Source organism: Pseudophryne corroboree, chromosome 4 (assembly GCF_028390025.1).
Source record: "Pseudophryne corroboree isolate aPseCor3 chromosome 4, aPseCor3.hap2, whole genome shotgun sequence".
NCBI lineage: Eukaryota > Metazoa > Chordata > Amphibia > Anura > Myobatrachidae > Pseudophryne > Pseudophryne corroboree.
In genome coordinates, this window is record NC_086447.1 from 17686076 (window position 1) to 17709905 (window position 23830).

Here is a 23830-nt window from a genome sequence, read left to right on the forward strand (position 1 = left end):
AACAGGAAGCACAATTTAGCATGGGGTTGCAGAGAAAAAAAATTATGCAGGCAGAGAAATCCAATTGAGTGATTAATCAGCTCTCCATTTTATGGCTTTATTTTTATGCTAACACATTTGCTCTCTGAAAAGTGTCCACAAAGCCAAGACTCTGATTAACACCTTTGTAGGAATGGTTTTTCACCTATTACTGATTAAAACTTGCTTCATTGGAAAGGCAGCAAGATGCATCCTCATTACAATGTCCACTGAAATAATACAGGTTGACACCAGGAAACATAAACCTCACTGCATCCTTGCTGCTTTCTCAAGTGGGAATCTGTTTAATGTGAAAACCAGGTGATATCTAATCAGCACACAGGTAAGAAGTTAAGAAAATCTTTCTTTAAGGGTGAAGATGTTTCTCACAAAATCGTTGCCCCAATGCATCATTGAAATTCAAGATGGAAAGATGATTTTGAAATATCAATTGTACATTTTGCATTGCTCTTCTGGTGACAATGTAGCTTGTTTTTGTCAATTACCATTTCAGTAATAGGGTAAAGAAAATTAAGTGGATTTCTGAAAGAAAACAATGCTGTCAATATACTATTAAAACAAATTAAAATGTTAAAAGTTATTGTACTTTAAGTAAAAATAAAAGAGTCAAAATATCAATTCCAGTTTTGGAAGAATTTAATTAACAAAAAAATAAGTGCACATAGCAGAGGATGGTTTCGATCCACCGACCTCTGGGTTATGGGCCCAGCACGCTTCCGCTGCGCCACTCTGCTGCTCATGTAAGTGTCAGAGATCCTGAAGTACTCACTCATCATGTGAAAGTACCAATGTGTTTCTTCGTTGGTCAATGGAAGAAAAATCTTGCAAAACTCTCCAGATTATTGCCTTTTTAACTTTTTTCTAGGAAACTATCTAGATGAATGCTTTTTAGCCTTTGTCAGTACATGCTTTTGCAAGCTGTCTCTGTGGCGCAATCGGTTAGCGCATTCGGCTGTTAACCGAAAGGTTGGTGGTTCAATCCCACCCAGGGACGTAATTGACCTTGTGATCAAATTTTGCTGATCTTTAAGTAGACAAGTCAAAATTTCAAACCACCTCTTATGGTGTAGGGTACCTGGCCTTCTCTGATGCAATCAGAGTCAGATTTGATTAAGTCATTTTATAAAAAACAGGAAGCACAATTTAGCATGGGGTTGCAGAGAAAAAAAATTATGCAGGCAGAGAAATCCAATTGAGTGATTAATCAGCTCTCCATTTTATGGCTTTATTTTTATGCTAACACATTTGCTCTCTGAAAAGTGTCCACAAAGCCAAGTCTCTGATTAACACCTTTGTAGGAATGGTTTTTCACCTATTACTGATTAAAACTTGCTTCATTGGAAAGGCAGCAAGATGCATCCTCATTACAATGTCCACTGAAATAATACAGGTTGACACCAGGAAACATAAACCTCACTGCATCCTTGCTGCTTTCTCAAGTGGGAATCTGTTTAATGTGAAAACCAGGTGATATCTAATCAGCACACAGGTAAGAAGTTAAGAAAATCTTTCTTTAAGGGTGAAGATGTTTCTCACAAAATCGTTGCCCCAATGCATCATTGAAATTCAAGATGGAAAGATGATTTTGAAATATCAATTGTACATTTTGCATTGCTCTTCTGGTGACAATGTAGCTTGTTTTTGTCAATTACCATTTCAGTAATAGGGTAAAGAAAATTAAGTGGATTTCTGAAAGAAAACAATGCTGTCAATATACTATTAAAACAAATTAAAATGTTAAAAGTTATTGTACTTTAAGTAAAAATAAAAGAGTCAAAATATCAATTCCAGTTTTGGAAGAATTTAATTAACAAAAAAATAAGTGCACATAGCAGAGGATGGTTTCGATCCACCGACCTCTGGGTTATGGGCCCAGCACGCTTCCGCTGCGCCACTCTGCTGCTCATGTAAGTGTCAGAGATCCTGAAGTACTCACTCATCATGTGAAAGTACCAATGTGTTTCTTCGTTGGTCAATGGAAGAAAAATCTTGCAAAACTCTCCAGATTATTGCCTTTTTAACCTTTTTCTAGGAAACTTTCTAGATGAATGCTTTTTAGCCTTTGTCAGTACATGCTTTTGCAAGCTGTCTCTGTGGCGCAATCGGTTAGCGCATTCGGCTGTTAACCGAAAGGTCTGGTGGTTCAATCTTACCCAGGGACGTAATTGACCTTGTGATCAAATTTTGGTGATCTTTAAGTAGACAAGTCAAAATTTCAAACCACCTCTTATAGTGTAGGGTACCTGGCCTTCTCTGATGCAATCAGATTTGATTAAGTCATTTTATAAAAAACAGGAAGCACAATTTAGCATGGGGTTGCAGAGAAAAAAAATTATGCAGGCAGAGAAATCCAATTGAGTGATTAATCAGCTCTCCATACTATGGCTTTATTTTTATGCTAACACATTTGCTCTCTGAAAAGTATCCACAAAGCCAAGTCTCTGATTAACACCTTTGTAGGAATGGTTTTTCACCTATTACTGATTAAAACTTGCTTCATTGGAAAGGCAGCAAGATGCATCCTCATTACAATGTCCACTGAAATAATACAGGTTGACACCAGGAAACATAAACCTCACTGCATCCTTGCTGCTTTCTCAAGTGGGAATCTGTTTAATGTGAAAACCAGGTGATATCTAATCAGCACACAGGTAAGAAGTTAAGAAAATCTTTCTTTAAGGGTGAAGATGTTTCTCACAAAATCGTTGCCCCAATGCATCATTGAAATTCAAGATGGAAAGATGATTTTGAAATATCAATTGTACATTTTGCATTGCTCTTCTGGTGACAATGTAGCTTGTTTTTGTCAATTACCATTTCAGTAATAGGGTAAAGAAAATTAAGTGGATTTCTGAAAGAAAACAATGCTGTCAATATACTATTAAAACAAATTAAAATGTTAAAAGTTATTGTACTTTAAGTAAAAATAAAAGAGTCAAAATATCAATTCCAGTTTTGGAAGAATTTAATTAACAAAAAAATAAGTGCACATAGCAGAGGATGGTTTCAATCCACCGACCTCTGGGTTATGGGCCCAGCACGCTTCTGCTGCCCCACTCTGCTGCTCATGTAAGTGTCAGAGATCCTGAAGTACTCACTCATTATGTGAAAGTACCAATATGTTTCTTCGTTGGTCAATGGAAGAAAAATCTTGCAAAACTCTCCAGATTATTGCCTTTTTAACCTTTTTCTAGGAAACTTTCTAGATGAATGCTTTTTAGCCTTTGTCAGTACATGCTTTTGCAAGCTGTCTCTGTGGCGCAATCGGTTAGTGCATTCGGCTGTTAACCGAAAGGTTGGTGGTTCAATCGCACCCAGGGATGTAATTGACCTTGTGATCAAATTTTGGTGATCTTTAAGTAGACAAGTCAAAATTTCAAACCACCTCTTATAGTGTAGGGTACCTGGCCTTCTCTGATGCAGTCATATTTGATTAAGTCATTTTATAAAAAACAGGAAGCACAATTTAGCATGGGGTTGCAGAGAAAAAAAATTATGCAGGCAGAGAAATCCAATTGAGTGATTAATCAGCTCTCCATTTTATGGCTTTATTTTTATGCTAACACATTTGCTCTCTGAAAAGTGTCCACAAAGCCAAGACTCTGATTAACACCTTTGTAGGAATGGTTTTTCACCTATTACTGATTAAAACTTGCTTCATTGGAAAGGCAGCAAGATGCATCCTCATTACAATGTCCACTGAAATAATACAGGTTGACACCAGGAAACATAAACCTCACTGCATCCTTGCTGCTTTCTCAAGTGGGAATCTGTTTAATGTGAAAACCAGGTGATATCTAATCAGCACACAGGTAAGAAGTTAAGAAAATCTTTCTTTAAGGGTGAAGATGTTTCTCACAAAATCGTTGCCCCAATGCATCATTGAAATTCAAGATGGAAAGATGATTTTGAAATATCAATTGTACATTTTGCATTGCTCTTCTGGTGACAATGTAGCTTGTTTTTGTCAATTACCATTTCAGTAATAGGGTAAAGAAAATTAAGTGGATTTCTGAAAGAAAACAATGCTGTCAATATACTATTAAAACAAATTAAAATGTTAAAAGTTATTGTACTTTAAGTAAAAATAAAAGAGTCAAAATATCAATTCCAGTTTTGGAAGAATTTAATTAACAAAAAAATAAGTGCACATAGCAGAGGATGGTTTCGATCCACCGACCTCTGGGTTATGGGCCCAGCACGCTTCCGCTGCGCCACTCTGCTGCTCATGTAAGTGTCAGAGATCCTGAAGTACTCACTCATCATGTGAAAGTACCAATGTGTTTCTTCGTTGGTCAATGGAAGAAAAATCTTGCAAAACTCTCCAGATTATTGCCTTTTTAACTTTTTTCTAGGAAACTATCTAGATGAATGCTTTTTAGCCTTTGTCAGTACATGCTTTTGCAAGCTGTCTCTGTGGCGCAATCGGTTAGCGCATTCGGCTGTTAACCGAAAGGTTGGTGGTTCAATCCCACCCAGGGACGTAATTGACCTTGTGATCAAATTTTGCTGATCTTTAAGTAGACAAGTCAAAATTTCAAACCACCTCTTATGGTGTAGGGTACCTGGCCTTCTCTGATGCAATCAGAGTCAGATTTGATTAAGTCATTTTATAAAAAACAGGAAGCACAATTTAGCATGGGGTTGCAGAGAAAAAAAATTATGCAGGCAGAGAAATCCAATTGAGTGATTAATCAGCTCTCCATTTTATGGCTTTATTTTTATGCTAACACATTTGCTCTCTGAAAAGTGTCCACAAAGCCAAGTCTCTGATTAACACCTTTGTAGGAATGGTTTTTCACCTATTACTGATTAAAACTTGCTTCATTGGAAAGGCAGCAAGATGCATCCTCATTACAATGTCCACTGAAATAATACAGGTTGACACCAGGAAACATAAACCTCACTGCATCCTTGCTGCTTTCTCAAGTGGGAATCTGTTTAATGTGAAAACCAGGTGATATCTAATCAGCACACAGGTAAGAAGTTAAGAAAATCTTTCTTTAAGGGTGAAGATGTTTCTCACAAAATCGTTGCCCCAATGCATCATTGAAATTCAAGATGGAAAGATGATTTTGAAATATCAATTGTACATTTTGCATTGCTCTTCTGGTGACAATGTAGCTTGTTTTTGTCAATTACCATTTCAGTAATAGGGTAAAGAAAATTAAGTGGATTTCTGAAAGAAAACAATGCTGTCAATATACTATTAAAACAAATTAAAATGTTAAAAGTTATTGTACTTTAAGTAAAAATAAAAGAGTCAAAATATCAATTCCAGTTTTGGAAGAATTTAATTAACAAAAAAATAAGTGCACATAGCAGAGGATGGTTTCGATCCACCGACCTCTGGGTTATGGGCCCAGCACGCTTCCGCTGCGCCACTCTGCTGCTCATGTAAGTGTCAGAGATCCTGAAGTACTCACTCATCATGTGAAAGTACCAATGTGTTTCTTCGTTGGTCAATGGAAGAAAAATCTTGCAAAACTCTCCAGATTATTGCCTTTTTAACTTTTTTCTAGGAAACTATCTAGATGAATGCTTTTTAGCCTTTGTCAGTACATGCTTTTGCAAGCTGTCTCTGTGGCGCAATCGGTTAGCGCATTCGGCTGTTAACCGAAAGGTTGGTGGTTCAATCCCACCCAGGGACGTAATTGACCTTGTGATCAAATTTTGCTGATCTTTAAGTAGACAAGTCAAAATTTCAAACCACCTCTTATGGTGTAGGGTACCTGGCCTTCTCTGATGCAATCAGAGTCAGATTTGATTAAGTCATTTTATAAAAAACAGGAAGCACAATTTAGCATGGGGTTGCAGAGAAAAAAAATTATGCAGGCAGAGAAATCCAATTGAGTGATTAATCAGCTCTCCATTTTATGGCTTTATTTTTATGCTAACACATTTGCTCTCTGAAAAGTGTCCACAAAGCCAAGTCTCTGATTAACACCTTTGTAGGAATGGTTTTTCACCTATTACTGATTAAAACTTGCTTCATTGGAAAGGCAGCAAGATGCATCCTCATTACAATGTCCACTGAAATAATACAGGTTGACACCAGGAAACATAAACCTCACTGCATCCTTGCTGCTTTCTCAAGTGGGAATCTGTTTAATGTGAAAACCAGGTGATATCTAATCAGCACACAGGTAAGAAGTTAAGAAAATCTTTCTTTAAGGGTGAAGATGTTTCTCACAAAATCGTTGCCCCAATGCATCATTGAAATTCAAGATGGAAAGATGATTTTGAAATATCAATTGTACATTTTGCATTGCTCTTCTGGTGACAATGTAGCTTGTTTTTGTCAATTACCATTTCAGTAATAGGGTAAAGAAAATTAAGTGGATTTCTGAAAGAAAACAATGCTGTCAATATACTATTAAAACAAATTAAAATGTTAAAAGTTATTGTACTTTAAGTAAAAATAAAAGAGTCAAAATATCAATTCCAGTTTTGGAAGAATTTAATTAACAAAAAAATAAGTGCACATAGCAGAGGATGGTTTCAATCCACCGACCTCTGGGTTATGGGCCCAGCACGCTTCTGCTGCCCCACTCTGCTGCTCATGTAAGTGTCAGAGATCCTGAAGTACTCACTCATTATGTGAAAGTACCAATGTGTTTCTTCGTTGGTCAATGGAAGAAAAATCTTGCAAAACTCTCCAGATTATTGCCTTTTTAACCTTTTTCTAGGAAACTTTCTAGATGAATGCTTTTTAGCCTTTGTCAGTACATGCTTTTGCAAGCTGTCTCTGTGGCGCAATCGGTTAGTGCATTCGGCTGTTAACCGAAAGGTTGGTGGTTCAATCGCACCCAGGGATGTAATTGACCTTGTGATCAAATTTTGGTGATCTTTAAGTAGACAAGTCAAAATTTCAAACCACCTCTTATAGTGTAGGGTACCTGGCCTTCTCTGATGCAGTCATATTTGATTAAGTCATTTTATAAAAAACAGGAAGCACAATTTAGCATGGGGTTGCAGAGAAAAAAAATTATGCAGGCAGAGAAATCCAATTGAGTGATTAATCAGCTCTCCATTTTATGGCTTTATTTTTATGCTAACACATTTGCTCTCTGAAAAGTGTCCACAAAGCCAAGACTCTGATTAACACCTTTGTAGGAATGGTTTTTTACCTATTACTGATTAAAACTTGCTTCATTGGAAAGGCAGCAAGATGCATCCTCATTACAATGTCCACTGAAATAATACAGGTTGACACCAGGAAACATAAACCTCACTGCATCCTTGCTGCTTTCTCAAGTGGGAATCTGTTTAATGTGAAAACCAGGTGATATCTAATCAGCACACAGGTAAGAAGTTAAGAAAATCTTTCTTTAAGGGTGAAGATGTTTCTCACAAAATCGTTGCCCCAATGCATCATTGAAATTCAAGATGGAAAGATGATTTTGAAATATCAATTGTACATTTTGCATTGCTCTTCTGGTGACAATGTAGCTTGTTTTTGTCAATTACCATTTCAGTAATAGGGTAAAGAAAATTAAGTGGATTTCTGAAAGAAAACAATGCTGTCAATATACTATTAAAACAAATTAAAATGTTAAAAGTTATTGTACTTTAAGTAAAAATAAAAGAGTCAAAATATTAATTCCAGTTTTGGAAGAATTTAATTAACAAAAAAATAAGTGCACATAGCAGAGGATGGTTTCGATCCACCGACCTCTGGGTTATGGGCCCAGCACGCTTCCGCTGCGCCACTCTGCTGCTCATGTAAGTGTCAGAGATCCTGAAGTACTCACTCATCATGTGAAAGTACCAATGTGTTTCTTCGTTGGTCAATGGAAGAAAAATCTTGCAAAACTCTCCAGATTATTGCCTTTTTAACCTTTTTCTAGGAAACTTTCTAGATGAATGCTTTTTAGCCTTTGTCAGTACATGCTTTTGCAAGCTGTCTCTGTGGCGCAATCGGTTAGCGCATTCGGCTGTTAACCGAAAGGTCTGGTGGTTCAATCCCACCCAGGGACGTAATTGACCTTGTGATCAAATTTTGGTGATCTTTAAGTAGACAAGTCAAAATTTCAAACCACCTCTTATAGTGTAGGGTACCTGGCCTTCTCTGATGCAATCAGATTTGATTAAGTCATTTTATAAAAAACAGGAAGCACAATTTAGCATGGGGTTGCAGAGAAAAAAAATTATGCAGGCAGAGAAATCCAATTGAGTGATTAATCAGCTCTCCATACTATGGCTTTATTTTTATGCTAACACATTTGCTCTCTGAAAAGTATCCACAAAGCCAAGTCTCTGATTAACACCTTTGTAGGAATGGTTTTTCACCTATTACTGATTAAAACTTGCTTCATTGGAAAGGCAGCAAGATGCATCCTCATTACAATGTCCACTGAAATAATACAGGTTGACACCAGGAAACATAAACCTCACTGCATCCTTGCTGCTTTCTCAAGTGGGAATCTGTTTAATGTGAAAACCAGGTGATATCTAATCAGCACACAGGTAAGAAGTTAAGAAAATCTTTCTTTAAGGGTGAAGATGTTTCTCACAAAATCGTTGCCCCAATGCATCATTGAAATTCAAGATGGAAAGATGATTTTGAAATATCAATTGTACATTTTGCATTGCTCTTCTGGTGACAATGTAGCTTGTTTTTGTCAATTACCATTTCAGTAATAGGGTAAAGAAAATTAAGTGGATTTCTGAAAGAAAACAATGCTGTCAATATACTATTAAAACAAATTAAAATGTTAAAAGTTATTGTACTTTAAGTAAAAATAAAAGAGTCAAAATATCAATTCCAGTTTTGGAAGAATTTAATTAACAAAAAAATAAGTGCACATAGCAGAGGATGGTTTCGATCCACCGACCTCTGGGTTATGGGCCCAGCACGCTTCCGCTGCGCCACTCTGCTGCTCATGTAAGTGTCAGAGATCCTGAAGTACTCACTCATCATGTGAAAGTACCAATGTGTTTCTTCGTTGGTCAATGGAAGAAAAATCTTGCAAAACTCTCCAGATTATTGCCTTTTTAACTTTTTTCTAGGAAACTATCTAGATGAATGCTTTTTAGCCTTTGTCAGTACATGCTTTTGCAAGCTGTCTCTGTGGCGCAATCGGTTAGCGCATTCGGCTGTTAACCGAAAGGTTGGTGGTTCAATCCCACCCAGGGACGTAATTGACCTTGTGATCAAATGTTGCTGATCTTTAAGTAGACAAGTCAAAATTTCAAACCACCTCTTATGGTGTAGGGTACCTGGCCTTCTCTGATGCAATCAGAGTCATATTTGATTAAGTCATTTTATAAAAAACAGGAAGCACAATTTAGCATGGGGTTGCAGAGAAAAAAAATTATGCAGGCAGAGAAATCCAATTGAGTGATTAATCAGCTCTCCATTTTATGGCTTTATTTTTATGCTAACACATTTGCTCTCTGAAAAGTGTCCACAAAGCCAAGTCTCTGATTAACACCTTTGTAGGAATGGTTTTTCACCTATTACTGATTAAAACTTGCTTCATTGGAAAGGCAGCAAGATGCATCCTCATTACAATGTCCACTGAAATAATACAGGTTGACACCAGGAAACATAAACCTCACTGCATCCTTGCTGCTTTCTCAAGTGGGAATCTGTTTAATGTGAAAACCAGGTGATATCTAATCAGCACACAGGTAAGAAGTTAAGAAAATCTTTCTTTAAGGGTGAAGATGTTTCTCACAAAATCGTTGCCCCAATGCATCATTGAAATTCAAGATGGAAAGATGATTTTGAAATATCAATTTTACATTTTGCATTGCTCTTCTGGTGACAATGTAGCTTGTTTTTGTCAATTACCATTTCAGTAATAGGGTAAAGAAAATTAAGTGGATTTCTGAAAGAAAACAATGCTGTCAATATACTATTAAAACAAATTAAAATGTTAAAAGTTATTGTACTTTAAGTAAAAATAAAAGAGTCAAAATATCAATTCCAGTTTTGGAAGAATTTAATTAACAAAAAAATAAGTGCACATAGCAGAGGATGGTTTCAATCCACCGACCTCTGGGTTATGGGCCCAGCACGCTTCTGCTGCCCCACTCTGCTGCTCATGTAAGTGTCAGAGATCCTGAAGTACTCACTCATTATGTGAAAGTACCAATGTGTTTCTTCTTTGGTCAATGGAAGAAAAATCTTGCAAAACTCTCCAGATTATTGCCTTTTTAACCTTTTTCTAGGAAACTTTCTAGATGAATGCTTTTTAGCCTTTGTCAGTACATGCTTTTGCAAGCTGTCTCTGTGGCGCAATCGGTTAGCGCATTCGGCTGTTAACCGAAAGGTTGGTGGTTCAATCGCACCCAGGGATGTAATTGACCTTGTGATCAAATTTTGGTGATCTTTAAGTAGACAAGTCAAAATTTCAAACCACCTCTTATAGTGTAGGGTACCTGGCCTTCTCTGATGCAGTCATATTTGATTAAGTCATTTTATAAAAAACAGGAAGCACAATTTAGCATGGGGTTGCAGAGAAAAAAAATTATGCAGGCAGAGAAATCCAATTGAGTGATTAATCAGCTCTCCATTTTATGGCTTTATTTTTATGCTAACACATTTGCTCTCTGAAAAGTGTCCACAAAGCCAAGACTCTGATTAACACCTTTGTAGGAATGGTTTTTCACCTATTACTGATTAAAACTTGCTTCATTGGAAAGGCAGCAAGATGCATCCTCATTACAATGTCCACTGAAATAATACAGGTTGACACCAGGAAACATAAACCTCACTGCATCCTTGCTGCTTTCTCAAGTGGGAATCTGTTTAATGTGAAAACCAGGTGATATCTAATCAGCACACAGGTAAGAAGTTAAGAAAATCTTTCTTTAAGGGTGAAGATGTTTCTCACAAAATCGTTGCCCCAATGCATCATTGAAATTCAAGATGGAAAGATGATTTTGAAATATCAATTGTACATTTTGCATTGCTCTTCTGGTGACAATGTAGCTTGTTTTTGTCAATTACCATTTCAGTAATAGGGTAAAGAAAATTAAGTGGATTTCTGAAAGAAAACAATGCTGTCAATATACTATTAAAACAAATTAAAATGTTAAAAGTTATTGTACTTTAAGTAAAAATAAAAGAGTCAAAATATCAATTCCAGTTTTGGAAGAATTTAATTAACAAAAAAATAAGTGCACATAGCAGAGGATGGTTTCAATCCACCGACCTCTGGGTTATGGGCCCAGCACGCTTCTGCTGCCCCACTCTGCTGCTCATGTAAGTGTCAGAGATCCTGAAGTACTCACTCATTATGTGAAAGTACCAATGTGTTTCGTCTTTGGTCAATGGAAGAAAAATCTTGCAAAACTCTCCAGATTATTGCCTTTTTAACCTTTTTCTAGGAAACTTTCTAGATGAATGCTTTTTAGCCTTTGTCAGTACATGCTTTTGCAAGCTGTCTCTGTGGCGCAATCGGTTAGCGCATTCGTCTGTTAACCGAAAGGTTGGTGGTTCAATCCCACCCAGGGACGTAATTGACCTTGTGATCAAATTTTGGTGATCTTTAAGTAGACAAGTCAAAATTTCAAACCACCTCTTATAGTGTAGGGTACCTGGCCTTCTCTGATGCAATCAGATTTGATTAAGTCATTTTATAAAAAACAGGAAGCACAATTTAGCATGGGGTTGCAGAGAAAAAAAATTATGCAGGCAGAGAAATCCAATTGAGTGATTAATCAGCTCTCCATTTTATGGCTTTATTTTTATGCTAACACATTTGCTCTCTGAAAAGTGTCCACAAAGCCAAGTCTCTGATTAACACCTTTGTAGGAATGGTTTTTCACCTATTACTGATTAAAACTTGCTTCATTGGAAAGGCAGCAAGATGCATCCTCATTACAATGTCCACTGAAATAATACAGGTTGACACCAGGAAACATAAACCTCACTGCATCCTTGCTGCTTTCTCAAGTGGGAATCTGTTTAATGTGAAAACCAGGTGATATCTAATCAGCACACAGGTAAGAAGTTAAGAAAATCTTTCTTTAAGGGTGAAGATGTTTCTCACAAAATCGTTGCCCCAATGCATCATTGAAATTCAAGATGGAAAGATGATTTTGAAATATCAATTGTACATTTTGCATTGCTCTTCTGGTGACAATGTAGCTTGTTTTTGTCAATTACCATTTCAGTAATAGGGTAAAGAAAATTAAGTGGATTTCTGAAAGAAAACAATGCTGTCAATATACTATTAAAACAAATTAAAATGTTAAAAGTTATTGTACTTTAAGTAAAAATAAAAGAGTCAAAATATCAATTCCAGTTTTGGAAGAATTTAATTAACAAAAAAATAAGTGCACATAGCAGAGGATGGTTTCGATCCACCGACCTCTGGGTTATGGGCCCAGCACGCTTCCGCTGCGCCACTCTGCTGCTCATGTAAGTGTCAGAGATCCTGAAGTACTCACTCATCATGTGAAAGTACCAATGTGTTTCTTCGTTGGTCAATGGAAGAAAAATCTTGCAAAACTCTCCAGATTATTGCCTTTTTAACTTTTTTCTAGGAAACTATCTAGATGAATGCTTTTTAGCCTTTGTCAGTACATGCTTTTGCAAGCTGTCTCTGTGGCGCAATCGGTTAGCGCATTCGGCTGTTAACCGAAAGGTTGGTGGTTCAATCCCACCCAGGGACGTAATTGACCTTGTGATCAAATTTTGCTGATCTTTAAGTAGACAAGTCAAAATTTCAAACCACCTCTTATGGTGTAGGGTACCTGGCCTTCTCTGATGCAGTCATATTTGATTAAGTCATTTTATAAAAAACAGGAAGCACAATTTAGCATGGGGTTGCAGAGAAAAAAAATTATGCAGGCAGAGAAATCCAATTGAGTGATTAATCAGCTCTCCATTTTATGGCTTTATTTTTATGCTAACACATTTGCTCTCTGAAAAGTGTCCACAAAGCCAAGACTCTGATTAACACCTTTGTAGGAATGGTTTTTCACCTATTACTGATTAAAACTTGCTTCATTGGAAAGGCAGCAAGATGCATCCTCATTACAATGTCCACTGAAATAATACAGGTTGACACCAGGAAACATAAACCTCACTGCATCCTTGCTGCTTTCTCAAGTGGGAATCTGTTTAATGTGAAAACCAGGTGATATCTAATCAGCACACAGGTAAGAAGTTAAGAAAATCTTTCTTTAAGGGTGAAGATGTTTCTCACAAAATCGTTGCCCCAATGCATCATTGAAATTCAAGATGGAAAGATGATTTTGAAATATCAATTGTACATTTTGCATTGCTCTTCTGGTGACAATGTAGCTTGTTTTTGTCAATTACCATTTCAGTAATAGGGTAAAGAAAATTAAGTGGATTTCTGAAAGAAAACAATGCTGTCAATATACTATTAAAACAAATTAAAATGTTAAAAGTTATTGTACTTTAAGTAAAAATAAAAGAGTCAAAATATCAATTCCAGTTTTGGAAGAATTTAATTAACAAAAAAATAAGTGCACATAGCAGAGGATGGTTTCAATCCACCGACCTCTGGGTTATGGGCCCAGCACGCTTCTGCTGCCCCACTCTGCTGCTCATGTAAGTGTCAGAGATCCTGAAGTACTCACTCATTATGTGAAAGTACCAATGTGTTTCGTCTTTGGTCAATGGAAGAAAAATCTTGCAAAACTCTCCAGATTATTGCCTTTTTAACCTTTTTCTAGGAAACTTTCTAGATGAATGCTTTTTAGCCTTTGTCAGTACATGCTTTTGCAAGCTGTCTCTGTGGCGCAATCGGTTAGCGCATTCGTCTGTTAACCGAAAGGTTGGTGGTTCAATCCCACCCAGGGACGTAATTGACCTTGTGATCAAATTTTGGTGATCTTTAAGTAGACAAGTCAAAATTTCAAACCACCTCTTATAGTGTAGGGTACCTGGCCTTCTCTGATGCAATCAGATTTGATTAACTCATTTTATAAAAAACAGGAAGCACAATTTAGCATGGGGTTGCAGAGAAAAAAAATTATGCAGGCAGAGAAATCCAATTGAGTGATTAATCAGCTCTCCATTTTATGGCTTTATTTTTATGCTAACACATTTGCTCTCTGAAAAGTGTCCACAAAGCCAAGTCTCTGATTAACACCTTTGTAGGAATGGTTTTTCACCTATTACTGATTAAAACTTGCTTCATTGGAAAGGCAGCAAGATGCATCCTCATTACAATGTCCACTGAAATAATACAGGTTGACACCAGGAAACATAAACCTCACTGCATCCTTGCTGCTTTCTCAAGTGGGAATCTGTTTAATGTGAAAACCAGGTGATATCTAATCAGCACACAGGTAAGAAGTTAAGAAAATCTTTCTTTAAGGGTGAAGATGTTTCTCACAAAATCGTTGCCCCAATGCATCATTGAAATTCAAGATGGAAAGATGATTTTGAAATATCAATTGTACATTTTGCATTGCTCATCTGGTGACAATGTAGCTTGTTTTTGTCAATTACCATTTCAGTAATAGGGTAAAGAAAATTAAGTGGATTTCTGAAAGAAAACAATGCTGTCAATATACTATTAAAACAAATTAAAATGTTAAAAGTTATTGTACTTTAAGTAAAAATAAAAGAGTCAAAATATCAATTCCAGTTTTGGAAGAATTTAATTAACAAAAAAATAAGTGCACATAGCAGAGGATGGTTTCGATCCACCGACCTCTGGGTTATGGGCCCAGCACGCTTCCGCTGCGCCACTCTGCTGCTCATGTAAGTGTCAGAGATCCTGAAGTACTCACTCATCATGTGAAAGTACCAATGTGTTTCTTCGTTGGTCAATGGAAGAAAAATCTTGCAAAACTCTCCAGATTATTGCCTTTTTAACCTTTTTCTAGGAAACTTTCTAGATGAATGCTTTTTAGCCTTTGTCAGTACATGCTTTTGCAAGCTGTCTCTGTGGCGCAATCGGTTAGCGCATTCGGCTGTTAACCGAAAGGTTGGTGGTTCAATCCCAACCAGGGACGTAATTGACCTTGTGATCAAATTTTGCTGATCTTTAAGTAGACAAGTCAAAATTTCAAACCACCTCTTATGGTGTAGGGTACCTGGCCTTCTCTGATGCAATCAGAGTCATATTTGATTAAGTCATTTTATAAAAAACAGGAAGCACAATTTAGCATGGGGTTGCAGAGAAAAAAAATGATGTAGGCAGAGAAATCCAATTGAGTGATTAAACAGCTCTCCATTTTATGGCTTTATTTTTATGCTAACACATTTGCTCTCTGAAAAGTGTCCACAAAGCCAAGTCTCTGATTAACACCTTTGTAGGAATGGTTTTTCACCTATTACTGATTAAAACTTGCTTCATTGGAAAGGCAGCAAGATGCATCCTCATTACAATGTCCACTGAAATAATACAGGTTGACACCAGGAAACATAAACCTCACTGCATCCTTGCTGCTTTCTCAAGTGGGAATCTGTTTAATGTGAAAACCAGGTGATATCTAACCAGCACACAGGTAAGAAGTTAAGAAAATCTTTCTTTAAGGGTGAAGATGTTTCTCACAAAATCGTTGCCCCAATGCATCATTGAAATTCAAGATGGAAAGATGATTTTGAAATATCAATTGTACATTTTGCATTGCTCATCTGGTGACAATGTAGCTTGTTTTTGTCAATTACCATTTCAGTAATAGGGTAAAGAAAATTAAGTGGATTTCTGAAAGAAAACAATGCTGTCAATATACTATTAAAACAAATTAAAATGTTAAAAGTTATTGTACTGTAAGTAAAAATAAAAGAGTCAAAATATCAATTCCAGTTTTGGAAGAATTTAATTAACAAAAAAATAAGTGCACATAGCAGAGGATGGTTTTGATCCACCGACCTCTGGGTTATGGGCCCAGCACGCTTCCGCTGCGCCACTCTGCTGCTCGTGTAAGTGTCAGAGATCCTGAAGTACTCACTCATCATGTGAAAGTACCAATGTGTTTCTTCGTTGGTCAATGGAAGAAAAATCTTGCAAAACTCTCCAGATTATTGCCTTTTTAACCTTTTTCTAGGAAACTTTCTAGATGAATGCTTTTTAGACTTTGTCAGTACATGCTTTTGCAAGCTGTCCCTGTGGCGCAATTGGTTAGCGCATTCGGCTGTTAACCGAAAGGTTGGTGGTTCAATCCCACCCAGGGACGTAATTGACCCTGTGATCAAATTTTGGTGATCTTTAAGTAGACAAGTCAAAATTTCAAACCACCTCTTATAGTGTAGGGTACCTGGCCTTCTCTGATGCAATCAGATTTGATTAAGTCATTTTATAAAAAACAGGAAGCACAATTTAGCATGGGGTTGCAGAGAAAAAAAATTATGCAGGCAGAGAAATCCAATTGAGTGATTAATCAGCTCTCCATACTATGGCTTTATTTTTATGCTAACACATTTGCTCTCTGAAAAGTGTCCACAAAGCCAAGTCTCTGATTAACACCTTTGTAGGAATGGTTTTTCACCTATTACTGATTAAAACTTGCTTCATTGGAAAGGCAGCAAGATGCATCCTCATTACAATGTCCACTGAAATAATACAGGTTGACACCAGGAAACATAAACCTCACTGCATCCTTGCTGCTTTCTCCAGTGGGAATCTGTTTAATGTGAAAACCAGGTGATATCTAATCAGCACACAGGTAAGAAGTTAAGAAAATCTTTCTTTAAGGGTGAAGATGTTTCTCACAAAATCGTTGCCCCAATGCATCATTGAAATTCAAGATGGAAAGATGATTTTGAAATATCAATTGTACATTTTGCATTGCTCTTCTGGTGACAATGTAGCTTGTTTTTGTCAATTACCATTTCAGTAATAGGGTAAAGAAAATTAAGTGGATTTCTGAAAGAAAACAATGCTGTCAATATACTATTAAAACAAATTAAAATGTTAAAAGTTATTGTACTTTAAGTAAAAATAAAAGAGTCAAAATATCAATTCCAGTTTTGGAAGAATTTAATTAACAAAAAAATAAGTGCACATAGCAGAGGATGGTTTCGATCCACCGACCTCTGGGTTATGGGCCCAGCACGCTTCCGCTGCGCCACTCTGCTGCTCATGTAAGTGTCAGAGATCCTGAAGTACTCACTCATCATGTGAAAGTACCAATGTGTTTCTTCGTTGGTCAATGGAAGAAAAATCTTGCAAAACTCTCCAGATTATTGCCTTTTTAACCTTTTTCTAGGAAACTTTCTAGATGAATGCTTTTTAGCCTTTGTCAGTACATGCTTTTGCAAGCTGTCTCTGTGGCGCAATCGGTTAGCGCATTCGGCTGTTAACCGAAAGGTCTGGTGGTTCAATCCCACCCAGGGACGTAATTGACCTTGTGATCAAATTTTGGTGATCTTTAAGTAGACAAGTCAAAATTTCAAACCACCTCTTATAGTGTAGGGTACCTGGCCTTCTCTGATGCAATCAGATTTGATTAAGTCATTTTATAAAAAACAGGAAGCACAATTTAGCATGGGGTTGCAGAGAAAAAAAATTATGCAGGCAGAGAAATCCAATTGAGTGATTAATCAGCTCTCCATACTATGGCTTTATTTTTATGCTAACACATTTGCTCTCTGAAAAGTATCCACAAAGCCAAGTCTCTGATTAACACCTTTGTAGGAATGGTTTTTCACCTATTACTGATTAAAACTTGCTTCATTGGAAAGGCAGCAAGATGCATCCTCATTACAATGTCCACTGAAATAATACAGGTTGACACCAGGAAACATAAACCTCACTGCATCCTTGCTGCTTTCTCAAGTGGGAATCTGTTTAATGTGAAAACCAGGTGATATCTAATCAGCACACAGGTAAGAAGTTAAGAAAATCTTTCTTTAAGGGTGAAGATGTTTCTCACAAAATCGTTGCCCCAATGCATCATTGAAATTCAAGATGGAAAGATGATTTTGAAATATCAATTGTACATTTTGCATTGCTCTTCTGGTGACAATGTAGCTTGTTTTTGTCAATTACCATTTCAGTAATAGGGTAAAGAAAATTAAGTGGATTTCTGAAAGAAAACAATGCTGTCAATATACTATTAAAACAAATTAAAATGTTAAAAGTTATTGTACTTTAAGTAAAAATAAAAGAGTCAAAATATCAATTCCAGTTTTGGAAGAATTTAATTAACAAAAAAATAAGTGCACATAGCAGAGGATGGTTTCGATCCACCGACCTCTGGGTTATGGGCCCAGCACGCTTCCGCTGCGCCACTCTGCTGCTCGTGTAAGTGTCAGAGATCCTGAAGTACTCACTCATCATGTGAAAGTACCAATGTGCTTCTTCGTTGGTCAATGGAAGAAAAATCTTGCAAAACTCTCCAGATTATTGCCTTTTTAACTTTTTTCTAGGAAACTATCTAGATGAATGCTTTTTAGCCTTTGTCAGTAGATGCTTTTGCAAGCTGTCTCTGTGGCGCAATCGGTTAGCGCATTCGGCTGTTAACCGAAAGGTTGGTGGTTCAATCCCACCCAGGGACGTAATTGACCTTGTGATCAAATTTTGCTGATCTTTAAGTCGACAAGTCAAAATTTCAAACCACCACTTATGGTGTAGGGTACCTGGCCTTCTCTGATGCAATCAGAGTCATATTTGATTAAGTCATTTTATAAAAAACAGGAAGCACAATTTAGCATGGGGTTGCAGAGAAAAAAAATTATGCAGGCAGAGAAATCCAATTGAGTGATTAATCAGCTCTCCATTTTATGGCTTTATTTTTATGCTAACACATTTGCTCTCTGAAAAGTGTCCACAAAGCCAAGTCTCTGATTAACACCTTTGTAGGAATGGTTTTTCACCTATTACTGATTAAAACTTGCTTCATTGGAAAGGCAGCAAGATGCATCCTCATTACAATGTCCACTGAAATAATACAGGTTGACACCAGGAAACATAAACCTCACTGCATCCTTGCTGCTTTCTCAAGTGGGAATCTGTTTAATGTGAAAACCAGGTGATATCTAATCAGCACACAGGTAAGAAGTTAAGAAAATCTTTCTTTAAGGGTGAAGATGTTTCTCACAAAATCGTTGCCCCAATGCATCATTGAAATTCAAGATGGAAAGATGATTTTGAAATATCAATTGTACATTTTGCATTGCTCTTCTGGTGACAATGTAGCTTGTTTTTGTCAATTACCATTTCAGTAATAGGGTAAAGAAAATTAAGTGGATTTCTGAAAGAAAACAATGCTGTCAATATACTATTAAAACAAATTAAAATGTTAAAAGTTATTGTACTTTAAGTAAAAATAAAAGAGTCAAAATATCAATTCCAGTTTTGGAAGAATTTAATTAACAAAAAAATAAGTGCACATAGCAGAGGATGGTTTCAATCCACCGACCTCTGGGTTATGGGCCCAGCACGCTTCTGCTGCCCCACTCTGCTGCTCATGTAAGTGTCAGAGATCCTGAAGTACTCACTCATTATGTGAAAGTACCAATGTGTTTCTTCTTTGGTCAATGGAAGAAAAATCTTGCAAAACTCTCCAGATTATTGCCTTTTTAACCTTTTTCTAGGAAACTTTCTAGATGAATGCTTTTTAGCCTTTGTCAGTACATGCTTTTGCAAGCTGTCTCTGTGGCGCAATCGGTTAGCGCATTCGGCTGTTAACCGAAAGGTTGGTGGTTTAATCGCACCCAGGGACGTAATTGACCTTGTGATCAAATTTTGGTGATCTTTAAGTAGACAAGTCAAAATTTCAAACCACCTCTTATAGTGTAGGGTACCTGGCCTTCTCTGATGCAGTCATATTTGATTAAGTCATTTTATAAAAAACAGGAAGCACAATTTAGCATGGGGTTGCAGAGAAAAAAAATTATGCAGGCAGAGAAATCCAATTGAGTGATTAATCAGCTCTCCATTTTATGGCTTTATTTTTATGCTAACACATTTGCTCTCTGAAAAGTGTCCACAAAGCCAAGTCTCTGATTAACACCTTTGTAGGAATGGTTTTTCACCTATTACTGATTAAAACTTGCTTCATTGGAAAGGCAGCAAGATGCATCCTCATTACAATGTCCACTGAAATAATACAGGTTGACACCAGGAAACATAAACCTCACTGCATCCTTGCTGCTTTCTCAAGTGGGAATCTGTTTAATGTGAAAACCAGGTGATATCTAATCAGCACACAGGTAAGAAGTTAAGAAAATCTTTCTTTAAGGGTGAAGATGTTTCTCACAAAATCGTTGCCCCAATGCATCATTGAAATTCAAGATGGAAAGATGATTTTGAAATATCAATTGTACATTTTGCATTGCTCTTCTGGTGACAATGTAGCTTGTTTTTGTCAATTACCATTTCAGTAATAGGGTAAAGAAAATTAAGTAGATTTCTGAAAGAAAACAATGCTGTCAATATACTATTAAAACAAATTAAAATGTTAAAAGTTATTGTACTTTAAGTAAAAATAAAAGAGTCAAAATATCAATTCCAGTTTTGGAAGAATTTAATTAACAAAAAAATAAGTGCACATAGCAGAGGATGGTTTCGATCCACCGACCTCTGGGTTATGGGCCCAGCACGCTTCCGCTGCGCCACTCTGCTGCTCATGTAAGTGTCAGAGATCCTGAAGTACTCACTCATCATGTGAAAGTACCAATGTGTTTCTTCGTTGGTCAATGGAAGAAAAATCTTGCAAAACTCTCCAGATTATTGCCTTTTTAACCTTTTTCTAGGAAACTTTCTAGATGAATGCTTTTTAGCCTTTGTCAGTACATGCTTTTGCAAGCTGTCTCTGTGGCGCAATCGGTTAGCGCATTCGGCTGTTAACCGAAAGGTTGGTGGTTCAATCCCACCCAGGGACGTAATTGACCTTGTGATCAAATTTTGCTGATCTTTAAGTAGACAAGTCAAAATTTCAAACCACCTCTTATGGTGTAGGGTACCTGGCCTTCTCTGATGCAATCAGAGTCATATTTGATTAAGTCATTTTATAAAAAACAGGAAGCACAATTTAGCATGGGGTTGCAGAGAAAAAAAATTATGCAGGCAGAGAAATCCAATTGAGTGATTAATCAGCTCTCCATTTTATGGCTTTATTTTTATGCTAACACATTTGCTCTCTGAAAAGTGTCCACAAAGCCAAGTCTCTGATTAACACCTTTGTAGGAATGGTTTTTCACCTATTACTGATTAAAACTTGCTTCATTGGAAAGGCAGCAAGATGCATCCTCATTACAATGTCCACTGAAATAATACAGGTTGACACCAGGAAACATAAACCTCACTGCATCCTTGCTGCTTTCTCAAGTGGGAATCTGTTTAATGTGAAAACCAGGTGATATCTAATCAGCACACAGGTAAGAAGTTAAGAAAATCTTTCTTTAAGGGTGAAGATGTTTCTCACAAAATCGTTGCCCCAATGCATCATTGAAATTCAAGATGGAAAGATGATTTTGAAATATCAATTGTACATTTTGCATTGCTCATCTGGTGACAATGTAGCTTGTTTTTGTCAATTACCATTTCAGTAATAGGGTAAAGAAAATTAAGTGGATTTCTGAAAGAAAACAATGCTGTCAATATACTATTAAAACAAATTAAAATGTTAAAAGTTATTGTACTTTAAGTAAAAATAAAAGAGTCAAAATATCAATTCCAGTTTTGGAAGAATTTAATTAACAAAAAAATAAGTGCACATAGCAGAGGATGGTTTCGATCCACCGACCTCTGGGTTATGGGCCCAGCACGCTTCCGCTGCGCCACTCTGCTGCTCATGTAAGTGTCAGAGATCCTGAAGTACTCACTCATCATGTGAAAGTACCAATGTGTTTCTTCGTTGGTCAATGGAAGAAAAATCTTGCAAAACTCTCCAGATTATTGCCTTTTTAACCTTTTTCTAGGAAACTTTCTAGATGAATGCTTTTTAGCCTTTGTCAGTACATGCTTTTGCAAGCTGTCTCTGTGGCGCAATCGGTTAGCGCATTCGGCTGTTAACCGAAAGGTTGGTGGTTCAATCCCAACCAGGGACGTAATTGACCTTATGATCAAATTTTGCTGATCTTTAAGTAGACAAGTCAAAATTTCAAACCACCTCTTATGGTGTAGGGTACCTGGCCTTCTCTGATGCAATCAGAGTCATATTTGATTAAGTCATTTTATAAAAAACAGGAAGCACAATTTAGCATGGGGTTGCAGAGAAAAAAAATGATGCAGGCAGAGAAATCCAATTGAGTGATTAATCAGCTCTCCATTTTATGGCTTTATTTTTATGCTAACACATTTGCTCTCTGAAAAGTGTCCACAAAGCCAAGTCTCTGATTAACACCTTTGTAGGAATGGTTTTTCACCTATTACTGATTAAAACTTGCTTCATTGGAAAGGCAGCAAGATGCATCCTCATTACAATGTCCACTGAAATAATACAGGTTGACACCAGGAAACATAAACCTCACTGCATCCTTGCTGCTTTCTCAAGTGGGAATCTGTTTAATGTGAAAACCAGGTGATATCTAATCAGCACACAGGTAAGAAGTTAAGAAAATCTTTCTTTAAGGGTGAAGATGTTTCTCACAAAATCGTTGCCCCAATGCATCATTGAAATTCAAGATGGAAAGATGATTTTGAAATATCAATTGTACATTTTGCATTGCTCTTCTGGTGACAATGTAGCTTGTTTTTGTCAATTACCATTTCAGTAATAGGGTAAAGAAAATTAAGTGGATTTCTGAAAGAAAACAATGCTGTCAATATACTATTAAAACAAATTAAAATGTTAAAAGTTATTGTACTTTAAGTAAAAATAAAAGAGTCAAAATATCAATTCCAGTTTTGGAAGAATTTAATTAACAAAAAAATAAGTGCACATAGCAGAGGATGGTTTCGATCCACCGACCTCTGGGTTATGGGCCCAGCACGCTTCCGCTGCGCCACTCTGCTGCTCATGTAAGTGTCAGAGATCCTGAAGTACTCACTCATCATGTGAAAGTACCAATGTGTTTCTTCGTTGGTCAATGGAAGAAAAATCTTGCAAAACTCTCCAGATTATTGCCTTTTTAACCTTTTTCTAGGAAACTTTCTAGATGAATGCTTTTTAGCCTTTGTCAGTACATGCTTTTGCAAGCTGTCTCTGTGGCGCAATCGGTTAGCGCATTCGGCTGTTAACTGAAAGGTCTGGTGGTTCAATCCCACCCAGGGACGTAATTGACCTTGTGATCAAATTTTGGTGATCTTTAAGTAGACAAGTCAAAATTTCAAACCACCTCTTATAGTGTAGGGTACCTGGCCTTCTCTGATGCAATCAGATTTGATTAAGTCATTTTATAAAAAACAGGAAGCACAATTTAGCATGGGGTTGCAGAGAAAAAAAATTATGCAGGCAGAGAAATCCAATTGAGTGATTAATCAGCTCTCCATACTATGGCTTTATTTTTATGCTAACACATTTGCTCTCTGAAAAGTATCCACAAAGCCAAGTCTCTGATTAACACCTTTGTAGGAATGGTTTTTCACCTATTACTGATTAAAACTTGCTTCATTGGAAAGGCAGCAAGATGCATCCTCATTACAATGTCCACTGAAATAATACAGGTTGACACCAGGAAACATAAACCTCACTGCATCCTTGCTGCTTTCTCAAGTGGGAATCTGTTTAATGTGAAAACCAGGTGATATCTAATCAGCACACAGGTAAGAAGTTAAGAAAATCTTTCTTTAAGGGTGAAGATGTTTCTCACAAAATCGTTGCCCCAATGCATCATTGAAATTCAAGATGGAAAGATGATTTTGAAATATCAATTGTACATTTTGCATTGCTCTTCTGGTGACAATGTAGCTTGTTTTTGTCAATTACCATTTCAGTAATAGGGTAAAGAAAATTAAGTGGA

General features: G+C 36.7%; 23 non-coding genes across 23 annotated transcripts; 10 read left to right on the forward strand and 13 right to left on the reverse strand.

Moving 5' to 3' along the window:
- Positions 1–701: 701 nt before the first annotated feature.
- On the reverse strand, positions 702–773 carry TRNAM-CAU (transfer RNA methionine (anticodon CAU)). Its single transcript has one exon. It is a non-coding gene; the product is annotated as a tRNA-Met (tRNA).
- A 186-nt stretch (positions 774–959) lies between these two features.
- On the forward strand, positions 960–1033 carry TRNAN-GUU (transfer RNA asparagine (anticodon GUU)). The gene has a single exon. It is a non-coding gene; the product is annotated as a tRNA-Asn (tRNA).
- Positions 1034–1868: 835 nt separating this feature from the next.
- On the reverse strand, positions 1869–1940 carry TRNAM-CAU (transfer RNA methionine (anticodon CAU)). Its single transcript has one exon. It is a non-coding gene; the product is annotated as a tRNA-Met (tRNA).
- A 2251-nt stretch (positions 1941–4191) lies between these two features.
- TRNAM-CAU (transfer RNA methionine (anticodon CAU)) lies at positions 4192–4263 on the reverse strand. The gene has a single exon. It is a non-coding gene; the product is annotated as a tRNA-Met (tRNA).
- Positions 4264–4449: 186 nt separating this feature from the next.
- TRNAN-GUU (transfer RNA asparagine (anticodon GUU)) lies at positions 4450–4523 on the forward strand. Its single transcript has one exon. It is a non-coding gene; the product is annotated as a tRNA-Asn (tRNA).
- Positions 4524–5358: 835 nt separating this feature from the next.
- On the reverse strand, positions 5359–5430 carry TRNAM-CAU (transfer RNA methionine (anticodon CAU)). The gene has a single exon. It is a non-coding gene; the product is annotated as a tRNA-Met (tRNA).
- A 186-nt stretch (positions 5431–5616) lies between these two features.
- On the forward strand, positions 5617–5690 carry TRNAN-GUU (transfer RNA asparagine (anticodon GUU)). Its single transcript has one exon. It is a non-coding gene; the product is annotated as a tRNA-Asn (tRNA).
- Positions 5691–7686: 1996 nt separating this feature from the next.
- On the reverse strand, positions 7687–7758 carry TRNAM-CAU (transfer RNA methionine (anticodon CAU)). The gene has a single exon. It is a non-coding gene; the product is annotated as a tRNA-Met (tRNA).
- Positions 7759–7944: 186 nt separating this feature from the next.
- TRNAN-GUU (transfer RNA asparagine (anticodon GUU)) lies at positions 7945–8019 on the forward strand. Its single transcript has one exon. It is a non-coding gene; the product is annotated as a tRNA-Asn (tRNA).
- An 829-nt stretch (positions 8020–8848) lies between these two features.
- On the reverse strand, positions 8849–8920 carry TRNAM-CAU (transfer RNA methionine (anticodon CAU)). Its single transcript has one exon. It is a non-coding gene; the product is annotated as a tRNA-Met (tRNA).
- A 186-nt stretch (positions 8921–9106) lies between these two features.
- Positions 9107–9180, forward strand: TRNAN-GUU (transfer RNA asparagine (anticodon GUU)). The gene has a single exon. It is a non-coding gene; the product is annotated as a tRNA-Asn (tRNA).
- A 3157-nt stretch (positions 9181–12337) lies between these two features.
- On the reverse strand, positions 12338–12409 carry TRNAM-CAU (transfer RNA methionine (anticodon CAU)). The gene has a single exon. It is a non-coding gene; the product is annotated as a tRNA-Met (tRNA).
- A 186-nt stretch (positions 12410–12595) lies between these two features.
- Positions 12596–12669, forward strand: TRNAN-GUU (transfer RNA asparagine (anticodon GUU)). The gene has a single exon. It is a non-coding gene; the product is annotated as a tRNA-Asn (tRNA).
- Positions 12670–14659: 1990 nt separating this feature from the next.
- Positions 14660–14731, reverse strand: TRNAM-CAU (transfer RNA methionine (anticodon CAU)). The gene has a single exon. It is a non-coding gene; the product is annotated as a tRNA-Met (tRNA).
- A 1353-nt stretch (positions 14732–16084) lies between these two features.
- Positions 16085–16158, forward strand: TRNAN-GUU (transfer RNA asparagine (anticodon GUU)). The gene has a single exon. It is a non-coding gene; the product is annotated as a tRNA-Asn (tRNA).
- Positions 16159–16987: 829 nt separating this feature from the next.
- Positions 16988–17059, reverse strand: TRNAM-CAU (transfer RNA methionine (anticodon CAU)). Its single transcript has one exon. It is a non-coding gene; the product is annotated as a tRNA-Met (tRNA).
- A 186-nt stretch (positions 17060–17245) lies between these two features.
- On the forward strand, positions 17246–17320 carry TRNAN-GUU (transfer RNA asparagine (anticodon GUU)). The gene has a single exon. It is a non-coding gene; the product is annotated as a tRNA-Asn (tRNA).
- Positions 17321–18149: 829 nt separating this feature from the next.
- TRNAM-CAU (transfer RNA methionine (anticodon CAU)) lies at positions 18150–18221 on the reverse strand. Its single transcript has one exon. It is a non-coding gene; the product is annotated as a tRNA-Met (tRNA).
- A 186-nt stretch (positions 18222–18407) lies between these two features.
- On the forward strand, positions 18408–18481 carry TRNAN-GUU (transfer RNA asparagine (anticodon GUU)). The gene has a single exon. It is a non-coding gene; the product is annotated as a tRNA-Asn (tRNA).
- Positions 18482–20477: 1996 nt separating this feature from the next.
- TRNAM-CAU (transfer RNA methionine (anticodon CAU)) lies at positions 20478–20549 on the reverse strand. Its single transcript has one exon. It is a non-coding gene; the product is annotated as a tRNA-Met (tRNA).
- A 186-nt stretch (positions 20550–20735) lies between these two features.
- TRNAN-GUU (transfer RNA asparagine (anticodon GUU)) lies at positions 20736–20809 on the forward strand. The gene has a single exon. It is a non-coding gene; the product is annotated as a tRNA-Asn (tRNA).
- Positions 20810–21644: 835 nt separating this feature from the next.
- TRNAM-CAU (transfer RNA methionine (anticodon CAU)) lies at positions 21645–21716 on the reverse strand. Its single transcript has one exon. It is a non-coding gene; the product is annotated as a tRNA-Met (tRNA).
- Positions 21717–22811: 1095 nt separating this feature from the next.
- TRNAM-CAU (transfer RNA methionine (anticodon CAU)) lies at positions 22812–22883 on the reverse strand. The gene has a single exon. It is a non-coding gene; the product is annotated as a tRNA-Met (tRNA).
- Between the last annotated feature and the right edge of the window lie 947 nt (positions 22884–23830).